The sequence below is a fragment of the Petaurus breviceps genome, unplaced genomic scaffold (assembly GCF_028583685.1).
Source record: "Petaurus breviceps papuanus isolate PSGF00001 unplaced genomic scaffold, PetGlider_PUasm1.0 156, whole genome shotgun sequence".
Lineage (NCBI taxonomy): Eukaryota > Metazoa > Chordata > Mammalia > Diprotodontia > Petauridae > Petaurus > Petaurus breviceps.
The window spans coordinates 7156706-7170744 of NW_027185720.1; the positions used below are offsets into that span (position 1 = coordinate 7156706).

General features: G+C 59.2%; 3 protein-coding genes across 6 annotated transcripts in view; all 3 read left to right on the forward strand.

The window, feature by feature from the left end:
- The window catches only part of NAGA (alpha-N-acetylgalactosaminidase), a 321568-nt gene that overhangs the window by 155234 nt on the left and 152295 nt on the right, over positions 1-14039 (forward strand). The window lies entirely within an intron of this gene.
- The window catches only part of NDUFA6 (NADH:ubiquinone oxidoreductase subunit A6), a 303722-nt gene that overhangs the window by 155234 nt on the left and 134449 nt on the right, over positions 1-14039 (forward strand). The gene's annotated exons all lie outside the window — the stretch shown is intronic.
- Positions 1-14039, forward strand: part of TCF20 (transcription factor 20) — a 143165-nt gene that overhangs the window by 30931 nt on the left and 98195 nt on the right. The window contains exon 1 of one of the 4 annotated variants that reach the window (XM_069081972.1): positions 13767-13852. The exons of the other annotated variants lie outside the window; for them this stretch is intronic. The gene's annotated coding sequence lies outside the window, so the exon portion shown is untranslated. Of the gene's footprint in view, positions 1-13766; positions 13853-14039 lie in introns of those variants that run through there. 4 annotated transcript variants of the gene reach the window in all.

The following is a 14039-nucleotide window of genomic DNA, read 5'->3' on the forward strand; positions in this document are numbered from 1 at the left end:
AGGGGGGAGGAGAGACAGAGAGAGGAGGGAAGGAGGGAGAGAGAGAGGAGAGACAGAAGGAGAGAGGAGAGACAGAGAGAAAGGAGAGAAAGAAGAGAGGGAGGGAGGAAAAGGGAGAGAGAGAAGGGAGGAGAGAAAGTGGGGGAGAGACAGAGAGAGGGAGAGAAAGGAGAGAGAGAGAGGGAGAGGAGAGACAGTGGGGGGGGAGAGAGACAGAGACAGAGGGAGAAAGGAGAGACAGAGGGGGAAGAGAAAGAGGAGAAAGAGAGGGGAGGAGAGACAGAGAGAGGAGAGAGAGAAGAGAGGGAGGGAGAAAAAGGGAGAGAGAGGGGAGGAGAGAGAGTGGGGGAGAGAGGAGAGGGGAGGAGGAGAGACAGAGTGGGGGAGAGAGGAGAGGGGGGGAGGAGAGACAGAGTGGGGGAGAGAGGAGAGGGGGAGAGGAGAGACAGAGTGGGGGAGAGAGGAGACTTATTTAGCCCTTCCTCAATTGGGGAGGGAGGGGGGGAGAGGAGAGAGAGTGACAGACACAGAGGGAGAGAGGAGAGAGACAGAGACAGAGAAGGAGGTGGGAGAGACAGAAAGGAAGGAGGGGAGAGAGAAGAATGTGGGGAGGGGGAGAGTATGGGCGGGCTCAGGGCTGGACTCAGAGAGGCCCACAGCTGGGAGGTTTGATGGGCCCTTAAGCGAGCCCAGGTTCCAGCCGGGAGGCTCAGGAGAGCGGGGAGAGGGCAGAGACCAGAGGGGAATGGCAGCGTGAAGCTGGGAGGATAAAAGCTGAGAAGAAAGCCTTTGGTTTCCTGGAGGGGAGATCCCTCCTTGGAGGGAGTGGGAGGGCTTGAGGCTGCCGAGGAGAGACCCCTTTCTAGACTGGGCTTCCCGCATCCTCCCCTGCACAGAGTGAGCAGATTGGAGCGTGGGGGTCAGCTGGAATCAGAGGCACAGCCGGTCCTGAGTCTCAGTGGGACCAGAATATGCAGGCTGGGGAGAGGCTGGGGAGAGGCTGTGGGAGGTCAGGTAGCCGCCGGTGTGCCAGTGTGGGGACGCAGTCACCCACCCTAGTGTGCGACACCATGGCGTTACTCAGGCTCCTGACATTCACTTGGACCCTTTTCACAGCAGAGGGAGACCAGCCCTTGGTCTTGGGCTCTCTGGGCCTTAGTTTCCCCCAAGCCATTTGTTCTGGTAAATAACCGAATCCTGGGGCCTCCCATGAAGTGGGACTTGGCCTGTCTATCCTTCCGGGCCCTAGCCACCTCCTCCCCTTCCATTAAGGGCTTTGGGCATCAGAGAGGGCTTCCTGGAAGAGGTGGCCTTAGAGGATGAGCCAGAATTCAGTAGAGAAGGGGCACAGGGCAGTGCTTCTGAAGCCCAGGGGGAGAGAATGGCCATGGGGGGAGGGGGATCATCACTGGTAAAGGCCCAGGGCATATTTTAGGCAAGAAAGGGAGAGAAGTGAGAGGGAGGGGAGGTGACTTTAGTTGACTGAAAAAATAAAATGATTTTAAAAGCTGAATAGAAATCAAGGAGGGGAAAGAAAGGTCATTTCTGATTGGGGACGGGTGAGAGAAGGCACCTTGAGGAAGGTGGCACTGGAGTGGGGACCTTGAAGGAAGGGGGGGAGACATCAGGAGGTGGAGGGATGGCATGATGGGCATTATGGATATGGGGGCATGAGAAACCTTTGGAAGCAGAGGAGAGAGAGAGAGAGATGGAGGGAGAAGAGGGAGGAAGAAGAGGAAGAGAGAGAGGAGAGGGGGGAGAGAAGCAGAGAAGAGAGGGAGGGAGAGGAGAGGGAGAGGGGGAGAGAGGGGAAGAGGGGGGAGGGAGAGAGATAGGAGAGAGAAAGAGAGGGAGGGAGAGAGGACAGAGGGGAGAGGAGAGAGGAGGAGAGAGGGAGGGACGGAGAGAGAAGGAAAGAGGGGGACAGAGGAAAGGGAGGGAGAGAGGAGAGATGGGGAGGGGGAGAGAGGGAGGGAGAAGGAAAGCAAGAGAGAGACGGAGGAGAGAGAGGGAGAAGGGGGAGAGAAGGAGAGGGGGAGAGAGGAGAAAGAGAGAGAGGGAGAGAAAGAGGAGAGAGGCAGACAGATAATGTCTGTGTGTCCAGGCTGCCTGGGCCCGACCTTGCTGAGATCCCTGGTTCTGCCGATGTAACCGTGGGTCGAGGGGTAGATGGTGCTGGAGGGGGTTGGAGTCTGGATTCCAGTCCCACCTCAGACCCTCGCTAGCTGTGTGACCCAGGCAAAAATCACCTGTTGTCCGTATGATGGGGTGATTGATGGCTTTCCTCATGAGGGTCTCAGGATCTGATGGCATTTGAGGTGATGGACAGAAGGGTTGGATTTGGAATCTGGAAGACCCGAATTCGAATTCTGACACTTACTAGCTGTGTGACTGTGGTCAAGTCATTTCAACCTCAGTTTCCTCCTCTGTAAAACAATAGCAGCTCCCTCATGGGGTCACTGAGGATCGAAGGAGATTTGTACAGGCCTCTGCAGACCTGGAATCTGTGGTCTTCCTCACCCTGCTTTGGGCCCTCTTTCCTGTCTACTTGGAGGGCGGCCAGAGGTGGGGTCTCCCCCCAGAGAGGTGGGGCCTCCCTGCTGTGGCAGAGGGCCCTCATATCCGGATCTCCCAGGCTGGCAGGGTGTCCTGCTCCCGTCTCACTGCCTTTTCTCAGCATCTCCTCGATGTTTCCTCCTACACACCCCTGGGGCCCAGCTTCTGCTCCACCTGGAGGCAGGTGTATACCCCTGGAGGGGTGGGATGCCTACCTCCCTTGGACCTTGGCGCCCTGAAGGGGGGGACAGGAGACTGGCTCTGGGCTGGGCTCCCCAGCACTCTATCTCCCAGCCTTGGTTTTCTAATGGGCAAGATGGGGACAATAATCTTTATACACTTGACCTCATATCTTGGCTGGGAAGAAAGGGCTTTGTCCAACTTGAAGTGCTAGCATGGTGAGAGGGCCTAGGACTTGTCTCCGTGTCTTTAAGCCAGTTGGACTTTTGTGTGAGAGGCTGGGGGAGAGAAATGGGAGGCCCCCACTCTGAAGTCTGCTCTAAGGCCCGGGCCAGCCCTGGCGTTCTGTTCTAAGCATCCTCTCAACCCTGACGTTGAATGACTTTATGAATGTTTTTCTTCAGTTTTTTTAAACTACTTGAGGACAGGAACTACCATGTCTTATTAAGTTTTGTATTTCCCTTAGCACCTAGCTAGCAGATGTGTTGCTAGTGATAGGGAGGGAGGGAGGAAAGAGGGAAAGAAGGAAAGAAGGGAGGAAAGGAAGACAGGAGGGAGGGAGAGAGGAAGGAAAGAAAGGAGAGAAGGAGAAAGGAGGAAAGAAAGGGAGGGAGGAAGGAAAGAAAGAAAGAACAGAGGGAGGAAGGAAGGAAGGGAGGAAAGGGAGGAAGGAAGGAAGGAGGGGAGGGAGGAAGGAGAGAAGGAGGAAGGAGGAAAAGGAGGAAAGAAAGAAGGGAGGGAGGAAGGAAAGAAAGAAGGGAGGGAGGGAAAAAGAAAGACAAGGAGGGAGAGAGGAAGGAAGGAAAGAAAGAAGAGAGGGAGGAAGGAAGAAAAGGAGAAAGGAAAGAAGGAAGGAAGGAAAGAAGGGAGGGAGGAAGGGAGGAAAGAAAGAAAGAAGGGAAGGGTGGGTGCATGGCCTCAGGACCAGGGTTTCCTGCTCCTGCTCCTCGACATCCTCTGGCGACAAGGATGTCCCTGGCCTGTGGCCCCAGGAGCCCCTGGGTCACCTCTGCCCTCCAGGGCTCTCCCCTGGGGAGAAGCTGCCATGCTTCTACTGCCTGACTCACCATTGCGCCACAGAGCACAGTTGATTTGAAGGGACCTTTAATGGTCGCTTAGTCCAGAACAGAGAGAATCCTTGAGACTGGCTGTGCCTTAATGATCACACCTGACGTTTCTACGACATCTTAAGCCTTGTAGGTTAAGGCTTTATCCCCATTCCACAGATGAGGAAACTGAGGCTCAGGCTTTGCTGTTGGCTGGTGGTCCAAGAGCTTATACCCAACCTGGGAAGCAGGCGCTGTTATTATCCCCATTTTGCAGGTGAGGAAACTGAGGCAGGCAGCGGTTCCGGTGACTTGGTCGGGGTTCCACAGCTAGGATTTGAACCCAGCTCTCTCCCAACCCCGGCTCTCGTGTGCTTTCCATAGTACTACAGGCCACCCTGATGGGGGCAGATGAGGCCCAGTGGGCAAGCTCTGTGCGTGTGGGCCTGGACCAGCCCCTGGGGCCTCCCGGGTTTTTCCTTTGGAAGTGGCCCCAGCTGTGGTCAAGCTAGCCCTGGGCTCTGCTCCTCAGAGCAGGAGAGTGCCTTCAAGGCCTCTTTGTACAGAGGAGGAAACTGAGGCCTGGGGAGGGGAATCCCCGGGCCAGAGGCCACTGGGCAGATAGGGGTCAGGGCAGAATTGGGTCCAGGCGCCCCAGAAGGAGGAGCTGCCCCTGCCCCCGCGTCCCAGAGGCTGCCAGGCAGGGGGGTGGCTGTGTGGAACCGCCAACCACTTGTTCTCCGTTCTCCCCCCCTTAGCATGTTCACTCGGGGCTCACACGCGTCCACACGCGCGCACACACGCACACACACGCACGCTTCCCCTTCCTCCCCAGCAGCTTGCTAAGCCTGCCATTCCCCATGTTTCGCTTCCCACCGTGTGCTCGCTGGCAGGCGGACGGGGGCCCGGACCCCGGCCTCCCGCGCCTCCTCCAGCCTGCGGCCGGGTCCCGGCTGGGCAGCCAGGTGTGATGTCACGGCCGGGGGCCTTGTGACTTCACTTGCAGACTCGGGCAGGAGGAGCAGAGAGGAGCCTGAGCAGGGAGCCCCCCTCCCCCACGGCTGGATCCGGATCCGAGGGGCCCGGGCCGGAGGGGCTGGCCAGGATGCTGCCGGCAAGGTAAAGGGCTCCATTTAGGGACGCTGCTTTTGCTCAAAGTTTTCTCTTGTGTGAGGAGCACAGTCCTGGCTGTGGCGGTGGCTGCGGGTGGGCACAGATGGCCCCCTGGGCTGCTGCCACCGGGCAGCCCCCTGGGCCGGGCCGGGGGCGGGGGGCCAGGGGCGCAGCTGGCCCCCCGCGGGGCGACTCTGCCAGCCCCTCGCCTCTGGCCCCTTTCAAAGGCCCCAGCTGCCGCCTGGCTGGCTGATATAAAGGGGGGCAGTGCCGGGGAGGCGGGCACAGGCAGGGGCATGGACAGGGGCGGGCTCAGGTTCACGGTGGTGCCCAGGAGAGGAGGAGAGACGGGCTGGGGGCTCGGCTTGGAGCCCTGCCGTGCCGCCCCTGTGGCAGGAGCGCCAAGGGCAGGGCCTGGGGTCAGCTTCCCAGGCGGTGGCGGCAGCAGCAGCCAGGCAATCCTTTTAATTCTTTCCATCAGAAGCCAGTACAATACAGTGTGGTTTCAGGCAGATACCAAATTGCTAAGTGTTTGGAGGGAGGGGAAGGAGGGTCTGCAGCGTCCTCGCTGCTCCCCCCTCCCCAGCAGCTCTTCCCATCCCCCGTCTTTGGGGGTATTTATTAGTGGAGACTTGGGACAAAGAAGGGGCCTGGGGGGGGGGGGAAGCTGTGAGTTTTCTGGTCTGGGATCCAAAGGGGTGAAGAAGGGAAAAGCTCAGAGCGAGGGCTGTGTTCATTCAGCCTGTCGAGGGAGCCTTCATTTTGCATTAGACTGTGTGTGTCTGTAGGTGGGAGGAGGGAAGGAGCAGGAGAATGACAAGGAGGGATGGATGGATGACATTGTGTTGTCTCTCTCTGCGCTCAGCGCAAATTGGGGAGGGGGAGCCCGGCTCGGAACAATCGGGGGCCCTGGGACAAAGCGCCCCCGGCTGTGCTTCCTGGGGGGTGGGGGGAGAGGTAGCCGCTGAGAGAAGCTGCTGGGCCCCCCTCCCTTCCCGGTTTGCTTTGGCCTTTTCATCATTTATTTTTACAGTGAAATGCAGGAGACAGACAGGCAGGCGGGCTCAGGGTGGCAGAGTCCTCCCCCCTCCTCACTCTGCAGCTCTGCCATGAGCCCTCGGCCCCAACCTGCCCACTCCCCTTTCCCCTGGCCCTGGCAGCTCACCCTTCACCGACGTGGGACTGAGGAGATCTCAGGGGGTGGCACCCCCGCAGGACTCCCGTCTCAGGGGTGATCCAGAGAGCCCTTTGCAGGGCTAGCCCTGGGGGCCCCAGCTGCTGCCCCCCTCTCCCCAGACCCCTCCTCTGGGTCACCCTCTGTGCAGCCCTAAGCCCCCCCACGTGGCCCTCCTAGCTCTGATTCTGGGATTCTGTAATGGTGGATAATGCCTAGTGGTAACAAAGACCAGCCCCCAGCCCCCAGCCCCCAGCCCCAACTTGTCTCCTCGGGCCCTGGGACTTGGGTGCAATTCCTGGTCCACAGCCAGAGTCTCTGTGCAGAACCAGCCAGGCCCCTGAGCCTTGTCTGGCCAGTCACAGGGGGCCCCTTGTGTCAGGCTCCCTCTCGCGTCCCCCGCCTCCTGTTGTGACTGTTTCCGTGCTCTGGCAGCTCCGCCGCCTTCTTCCCTCACCCTGGAATCCCCATCTGGCCGACCCCTTCGCGGAGAGGCTCCAAGCTCAGGAAACCCTGCTTCTTACTCACTGGCGGCACTCCTCCCTGGACTCCCTCCCAAGTGGCACCTTCTTGGAGTGCAGTGAGCTGCAGGGGTGGGCCTCCTGCCCCCAGCCCTGTGCAGCGGGGCTCACCACTGCCAGCTGGGGTGGCAGCCAGGCCGGGGACAGCTGCCACCTTCTCAGCCTGGCTGGGGCTCCTGCCACCCTGGAGGGCAGAGCCCTGGTGAGAGCCGACGGGAGTCGGGGGAGGCGGGGGCATGCCCTCTGCACCCTGGGGCTTCACACACAGACTGGGAAATCCTCCGGCTCCAGGGCCTCCCAGGCCCAGGTCATCTTTGGGGCCCCAAAGGGGCAAGGAGGCAGGCCAGCATACATGCACGCCACACACATGTGTGTGCACACACATGTATTAACACTCTCACAACATCTATACACACCACATGCAGGTTAAACCACATTCACACAATATACATTAACACATAATACACACCTTAGTGCATGCATGTGCACACCCAGACACACATGCATGCACAATACATATTAATGCTCACACAACATATGCACATGTTAGCAACACATTAACACAATACTATACACATTAGCACACACTCATACACACACACACACACACACACACACACCCTTCCATCTGAAGCATCCCCCTCCCAGCTGTACTGGGCGGCCCGTGGACCTCAGCTTCCATCTCCAATCTTTTGATTTGTCACAGGGACAGACTGTGGCCCTGGGGGGGGCGGGGGGCCAGAGGGAGGCAGCTCAGTTCCCTGATTGTGCCCAGGGTGGACTAAGTCTTCACCTCCTGGGGCTCTTCCCATCTCTCAGATTCTGTGACTTTACAGAGAAGGAAGCGGGCGGGGGAAGGAAGTGAATCCCATGCTAGGAAAGGGCAGTGCAGGCTCCTGGCCGTCCTGTGCCAAGGTCCAGCCATCCCAGACGGGGCCGGGAAGAGGGATGGAGGCCAGTGGGTTAGGACTGGAGGATTTGCAGTGTCATGACCTGAGCTGATGGGCAGGCCTGAAACAAATGGCTTAACTCTTATGACCGGCTCCCGCAGTGGCTCAGGCCACCTTTTTATTCACTAATGGCTCAGGTCTCTGGTGTGGGAGGGAACTGACCAGGGGTAGAGAGGACATTCATATACAGCCAGCTTTGACACTTGGCATGAGGATGCCCTCAGCTCGGGGACCTGGGGCCTCCTTTTCCTCCCCTCTATGGGTTTGGACGAGGCTGTCTTGGGGTCCCTGCCGGCCTGGTGACCAGGCCGTGTGAAGCCTGGGGGAAGGAGCTGAGGTATGGGAGAGAAGAATCTGGGTTCCTTCAGTGAATGAGGAGCTGGCATGGGAAGGGGGAGCAGAGGACCGAGCCAGAAGCACTGAGTTTTGGGGATGGGTCCAAGAGGCAGATTACAGTTCAATGGGAGGAAAAACTTCTTAATTATTGCCATAGGTCAGAGAACTGAGTTGTAGGGGACCTCTGGGGCCCACAGGTCTAATCCTCTCATTTTACAGATGGGGAAACTGAGGCCCAGGGAGAGGAAGTGACCAACTTAAGGACTTCAGGGAGGTGGAAGAGATTTCAGAGGCCTCTGGTCCAACCTTCCCATCTCAGAGACAGGGAACTGAGGCCCAGCTGGCAAGTATCCGAGGTGGGATTCGAACCCATCTCTTTCTGTCTCCCAATTTTAAGTATTTGGAAGCCACTTGGGGAGATTGGAGCCCCTTCTTTGAGAGAGCACTGTTCTAGGGAAGAAGAGGTGCCAGCATCCCAGCTTGGAGGGGACGGAGAAGAGTTAACACAAGTCATGAACTGGCATCTGCCTCCTGCACTGTGACTGAAGTCTCCCTGGGCTCCCCAGAGGAGGGTCTTAAGAACCTTCATGCCGACTTCTGCTTTTGGCTGCTCCCCGTCTGGGAGGTGTCAGAGGGTGGGGATGCGAATCCTGCTTTGGACAGGTCCCTCTGGGCCTCAGTTTCCCTATCTGTAAAGTAAAGGGGTGGGCTGGAGGACCTCTAAGGGTTTCTCCTGCTCCAGACCGCTGATCCCATTCTTCTTTAAAATGGGCAGGAATAGATGTGACTGTGTGATCTGAAGCCCAGAGCCCAGCTCTGGCTCTGCCAGGGAGGGCCCAGAGAAGCAGAATCCAGACTCCTTAGTCTAAGAACCCCTCCCCCCTCGCCACACCCATTCAGGAAGTTCCAGAGGCTTGGCCCCCCTTCCTTCCGTGATGTCTGCATGTCATATTTCAGGGCCGAGCATGAGCATAGCCAGTGCAGGACCGCAGAGCAAAGCCGAGACCTTTCACCTTTGGGCCCGAGTTTGCCCATCTGTGAAATGGAGATGCTTGCAGGAGAAGCAGAGCTAGAAGGAGCCCCTGGGACCACCCAGACCAGCCCATTCATTTTACAGAGGGGAAACTGAGGCCCTGGGCAGCAAGGCTTGAGTCTGGGCTGTCCATAACCCCCGTTACGTGGGGCTGATAAGGCTGCAGCAGCCCCGTGGCTTTGCCAGTATTGCAAGGGGAAAGGCAGTGTGGCGTGATGGGAGGGGCCGGGCCAGGCCCCCCCCACACACACACACAGGGGCAAAGGCATCCTGTCCTGGACGCCTGCTGGATGGAGCCCTTGGTGAAGCTGCCGCATCTCTCATGGTCCCACTGTCCTCTGCCACGCTGGGGGTGGAAGGCGTGTTTGCTGTCCTGGGTGGTGAGAGGGCATATACGTGGAGGGTGGCCGGGGCCGGCTCTTAGTACTGCTGGTCACTCAGGCAGTGAACAGGCAACCAGCACTGGATTTACTGTAGTATCAGTATGATTATCCTTCCCAGCTCTGACATTCCCTGTTCTCAGGCCCCTCCCGGCCCTGACGTGCCCTATTCTAAGCTCCCTCCCAGCCCTGCCATTCTGTGTTCCAAGGGCCCTCCCCCCTTTCCCATTGCCCAGGTCTCCCTGAAGGCAGACATATCCCCTTTCTCCACACTGGGGAAGGTTTTGCTACCCTTTCTGTCTTGGGCCTGGGAATGAGGCCGACATCAGCAGACAGGCAGGCCGGGCTGGGGCTTTTGTCCTGATGTCTCTGGTCCTCTCCCTGCCTGCCAGGGACCAAGGCTGAGATTCTGGATTCTCACAGAGGTGGCGGGGAGGTTGGCCCTTGGTGGCAGCTCCCCACCCCCCAGGACGGCCCAGAGTGACTTAGCAGCTGTTTGCACTGGCCCCAGATGGGGGAGGGGCCCCAAGTCCAGCCTGCTCCCCACGGCCTCCCCTTGCATTAGGTACTGACGAGGACTCCGGAGACCTGCTTCCCTCTTTCTGGTATCCAAGTCAGATTTAGAACCTGTGCCTCCCGGGTCTTTGTTCTTGGGCTTTGCTATGTATGACCTGGGCCACTGTGCAACGTTGGTCTGGTCACTTCCCTCCATGGATCTGTAAAATGAAGGGCTTGGACGGGCTGTCTGCCTTGTAGCTTTCAGCCCCATGGGGCTGCCAGCACTGAAGTGATGGGCATTTGGGGGGCTCCTGGGAGCCCCTGATAACTCTGATGGGGCCACAGTGTGCCTCCTTAGAAATCCTTGGTGTTTTCATTTTTGTATTTAAAACCATGATTCTGAGAAGGACTTTACCAGAGGGTGAGGCTGAGGTGATGGTGTCCATGATACCCCAAATTACAACGTCCTTGTCGAAGAGACCTCATTGGTAGCTACAGGGAGCATTGACAGGTGTGCTCTGCCAGTGGTCTCCCCCATGATGAGAATGGTGAGGGTGGGAGGGGTAGGTCAGAGAGAGAGAGGAGACGGGGTGGGGGGGGGGAGAGAGAAGGAGAGGGAGACAGAAGAAAGGGGGGAGAGAGAAGAGGGGGAGGAGAGGGAGACAGAGAGAAGGAGAGGGAGAAAGATACAGAGATAGAGAGACACAGAGAGAAAAGAAAGGGAGAGAGAGAGAAGGTGGGGAGCCCGAGCCCCTAGTGTTGCCGAGGCAATGGTACCCCTCACCCACAGCACATCTCCCAAGCAAGGCCAGGGCGGGCCATCCATCAGTGTGACAGCTGGAAGCAGAGGCAGTGACCTGAAGGTAAAAAAAAATCTCCATGTCTAATCCCCAATTTCCCTGGGCCCCCAGAAAAGGGCAGAGGCATTTGCAGTGAAGGAGAGCTAGGCTGTGCTGGCAGGGTCCCTGGCACCCTGGAAAGGGCCTTGGGCTCCTCCGGCCATGCTGGCCCTCCCAGAGTGCCCTGGGCTGGAGCCCCTTCCTCGAGGGGGCCCCTCCCATCCTCAGCAAGCTTTCCTGGCTGCAGGCCTTACTTGGCCTCCTCACCTCTCTTCTGGCTCTGCCCACCTAAGCCCAGCAGAGCGAGGCTGAGCCCCCGGCCTGGGCTGTCCCTTCCTGTCCTGCAGGGCAGCCATCAGGGCTCTCCTTTGGCATGACCTTGAGGCTCATTGACCCACACTGGCCTCTCAGTCCAGCCCTGGGTTTCAGACACAACCTGGCTAACAAGTTTCTCTGCCTCTGTTTCCTCATCTGTGAAATGGGGAGAAGACTCATTGCAGCCTCCTTCAAGCACTCAAGACATGTTTGTGTGCTTTTTGCTTTCCAGTTTTACTCTTTTGAAATGCTTTGGGTTCAAAAAGGGAGGTCAGCCCTGGTCCAGTGCAGTTTAGCAATTTTGCATTGTAACAGGGACTTTATGTTACCTGATGTTTGGGGAACAGAATGCTGGTAAGGACCCCTTGAGCCAGGCCTGGCTCAGACATGTTCTAGCTGTGTGACCCTGGGCAAGTCACTGGCCTCATCTATAAAAGGAGGGGGTTGGGCTGGATGGCCTTCTGTTCAGTTATGTCTGTGGCCCTATTTGGGGTTTCCTTGGCAGAGCTACTGCTGACTTGTCATTTCCTTCTCCAGCTCATTTTACAGATGAAGAAACTGAGTCAAACAGGGTAAATGACTCACCCAGGGTCACACAGCTACTGAACGTTTGGGGCTTCATTTGAACTCAGGAAGATGAGTCTTCTTGGCTCCAGGCCTGGCACTCTGTGCACTGTGGTGCCCCCTGGCTGCTACCCTCAGTGCACACTGAGCATTTAAGAAGGGCTTCCACATGGCTTCCCTATGTACAGGTTGAGGATGTCAGTGGTGACATCCTTGAGATGACAAGGGAAAGAAACCCTGGGTGACCTGTGTATGGGAAGACTAGAGCTGTGGATGTGGGGAGGCCTGTCTGGGCTGTACTCAGCATCCCTGAAGGGGGTTCCGTCCAGTGAGGAATGGCCCGAAAGAGGCCCACTAAGCCTTGGGGTGTCCTGTGTGCCTGGCTCTGGGCTGAGTGCACTGGGGGTGCAGAGGGAGGCTAGAAGGCTGAGGCAGGGAGGAGCTCACAGTGATCATTCCCCTTGGGGGACCCAAGAGGGCCTGCTCTGGACATCCTACCAGTTACTGACGGGTTAAGTTGTTGGGTTTTTTGAACAGAGACAGAGAGCACAGAATCATAGGTAGTAATTCATTGGCTTTGCCCTTGGGTGGCTTATATTCCCATGATCTGTATCAGATCAAACACTCCACCTTCCACCCTAATGTATGTGACTGCGGCCTCCCCCACCACCATTTTCTTCCATTTGAGTTGAGATGCAGAATGTCAAACCTGAAGTCGGGAGACCCAGGTTCAAATCCTGGATGCTTAAAACTTCCTAGCTTCCAGGGCTATGGCCAAATCACCTCCTTTCCCTAAGCCTTCATTTTGAAATCTCTCATTGAGGTGGGTCCCATAAGATTATCCCCAGTTGACAGCTGGGGAAACCGAGGCCCAGAGAGAGGAAATGGTGGGCTCAGGGCTGCACACAGCTAATAAGGTCCTGCCCTTCCAGGCACCTCTGTTGTCTCTGAAAACCTTAAAGGACTTCCTTCTTCCTGGGGCTGGCTTGGATGTTAGGGACTCTGCAAATGAAATTCCCTCCCGGAGCCCCAGCCAAGTCCCCCTGTTTCCCTTGGGGAGAGGAGCCTTCCTGGGGAATTGACCAGGTGGGTCTGCCCCTTCCCTGCTCTGCTCTCTAATACCCCCCTCGGGGTCCCGAGGCCTAACATGCCTGCACAAGCCCCTTGGGCAGAGGCCTGGGGACTGTCTGGGTCTCTTGTAGAGCTGGAGGAAGGGTCCTTGGAAATCCAAGGCCTCCAGCCTTCCGCCCTCCCTGCCCCATGAGCCCCCCACCTGCCTCTTACAAAGGGAGAGAATCTGACTATTTTCATTTTAACGAGGGAGTGTTCATTGCTTTAAAAATCTTCAGAGGAGGAGGCATGTGCTTCTGGTCTAGGGAGTGCAGGGCCAGAAGGGAGCAGGGGCCAGCTGGTGGACCCCCTGGTCTGCCGGCTCCTAATGGGGAGCTCGGCGAGGAACTGCCCCCGGGACACGGGGCGCTGCGGCCCGGGACACGGGGCGCTGCCCGGGCAGGGTGCCCCGAGCCTGCTTTCAGCCCCCCAAGCTCGGGTAGCTTTATGCATCGGAGGCTGCCGCGTGCCGGGAAGAGCCCGTTCGGCCTCCTCGTCAGCACTCAGTCCCAGCCCCAGGGAAACTGAGGCCTGAGCGGCCCCGCAGCGGGAGGGGGCGCCGCTAGCTTGGGAGGAGGCCGCGGCCCAGACTGGCCCAGCACTGTGAAGGCTTCGCACCTTGGTCACAGCCAAGTCTATGGCCCGGAGCGGGGGCCTGGCCTGGGGAGGCTCCCCCCCCCCCCCCCCCCCCCCCCCGCCATCCCCCCACTATCCACACCCCCCCGGGGGGGGGGGCGGGGGGGGGGGGGGGGGCCCCCCCCCCCCCCCCCCCGCCTTGGTTCCCTCCCAGGTCTGCCCAGGTGCCCCCCAGGTGGCCTGGGGAGGGGGGCCTTCTCGCTGGTCCCGGCCCTCCCTGCTTCCCCCACTTCCCCTCCCCCTTCCTCTTATCTTCCCTCCCCCATCTCCCATCTCCCTCCTCCCCCTCCCATCTTCCCCCCCCCCCCCCCTTCCCCCCCCCCCCCCCCAGCCTCCCGCGCGCCCGCGCGCCGCTGCCCGGGCGGCCCCTGATTGGCCGGGCGGCATCACGTGACCCTGTGTTATTTCCTGTGTGTTTGGGAGAATGGAGAGAAGCAGCCCCGAGCGGAGCCGCGCCGGGGCCGAGGAGCGCGGCGGCCTCAGCCCCTGCCCCTGCGGCCGGGGGGCCCCGCGCTGAGCCCCCGCCGGGGAGGGGAGCCCGGCCCGAGCCCGGCAGCCTGCGAGCGAGGAGCGAGCCGCGAGCTGGCCCGTGAGGGAGCGAGTGAGTGAGAGGGAGAGAGAGGAGGGAGCGAGCGCCCGCCGGGGGAGGGGGCCGGGGCCGGCCGGGGGGAGGGGAGGGGCGCGGCTTCAAGCGCGAGCGCGCGCACAGGTAACCGCGGCCCCGCCCCGGCCCGCCCGCCGCGCCCGGATGGGACCCGCGGGGGCCCCGAACCATGTGCACCGGGCCC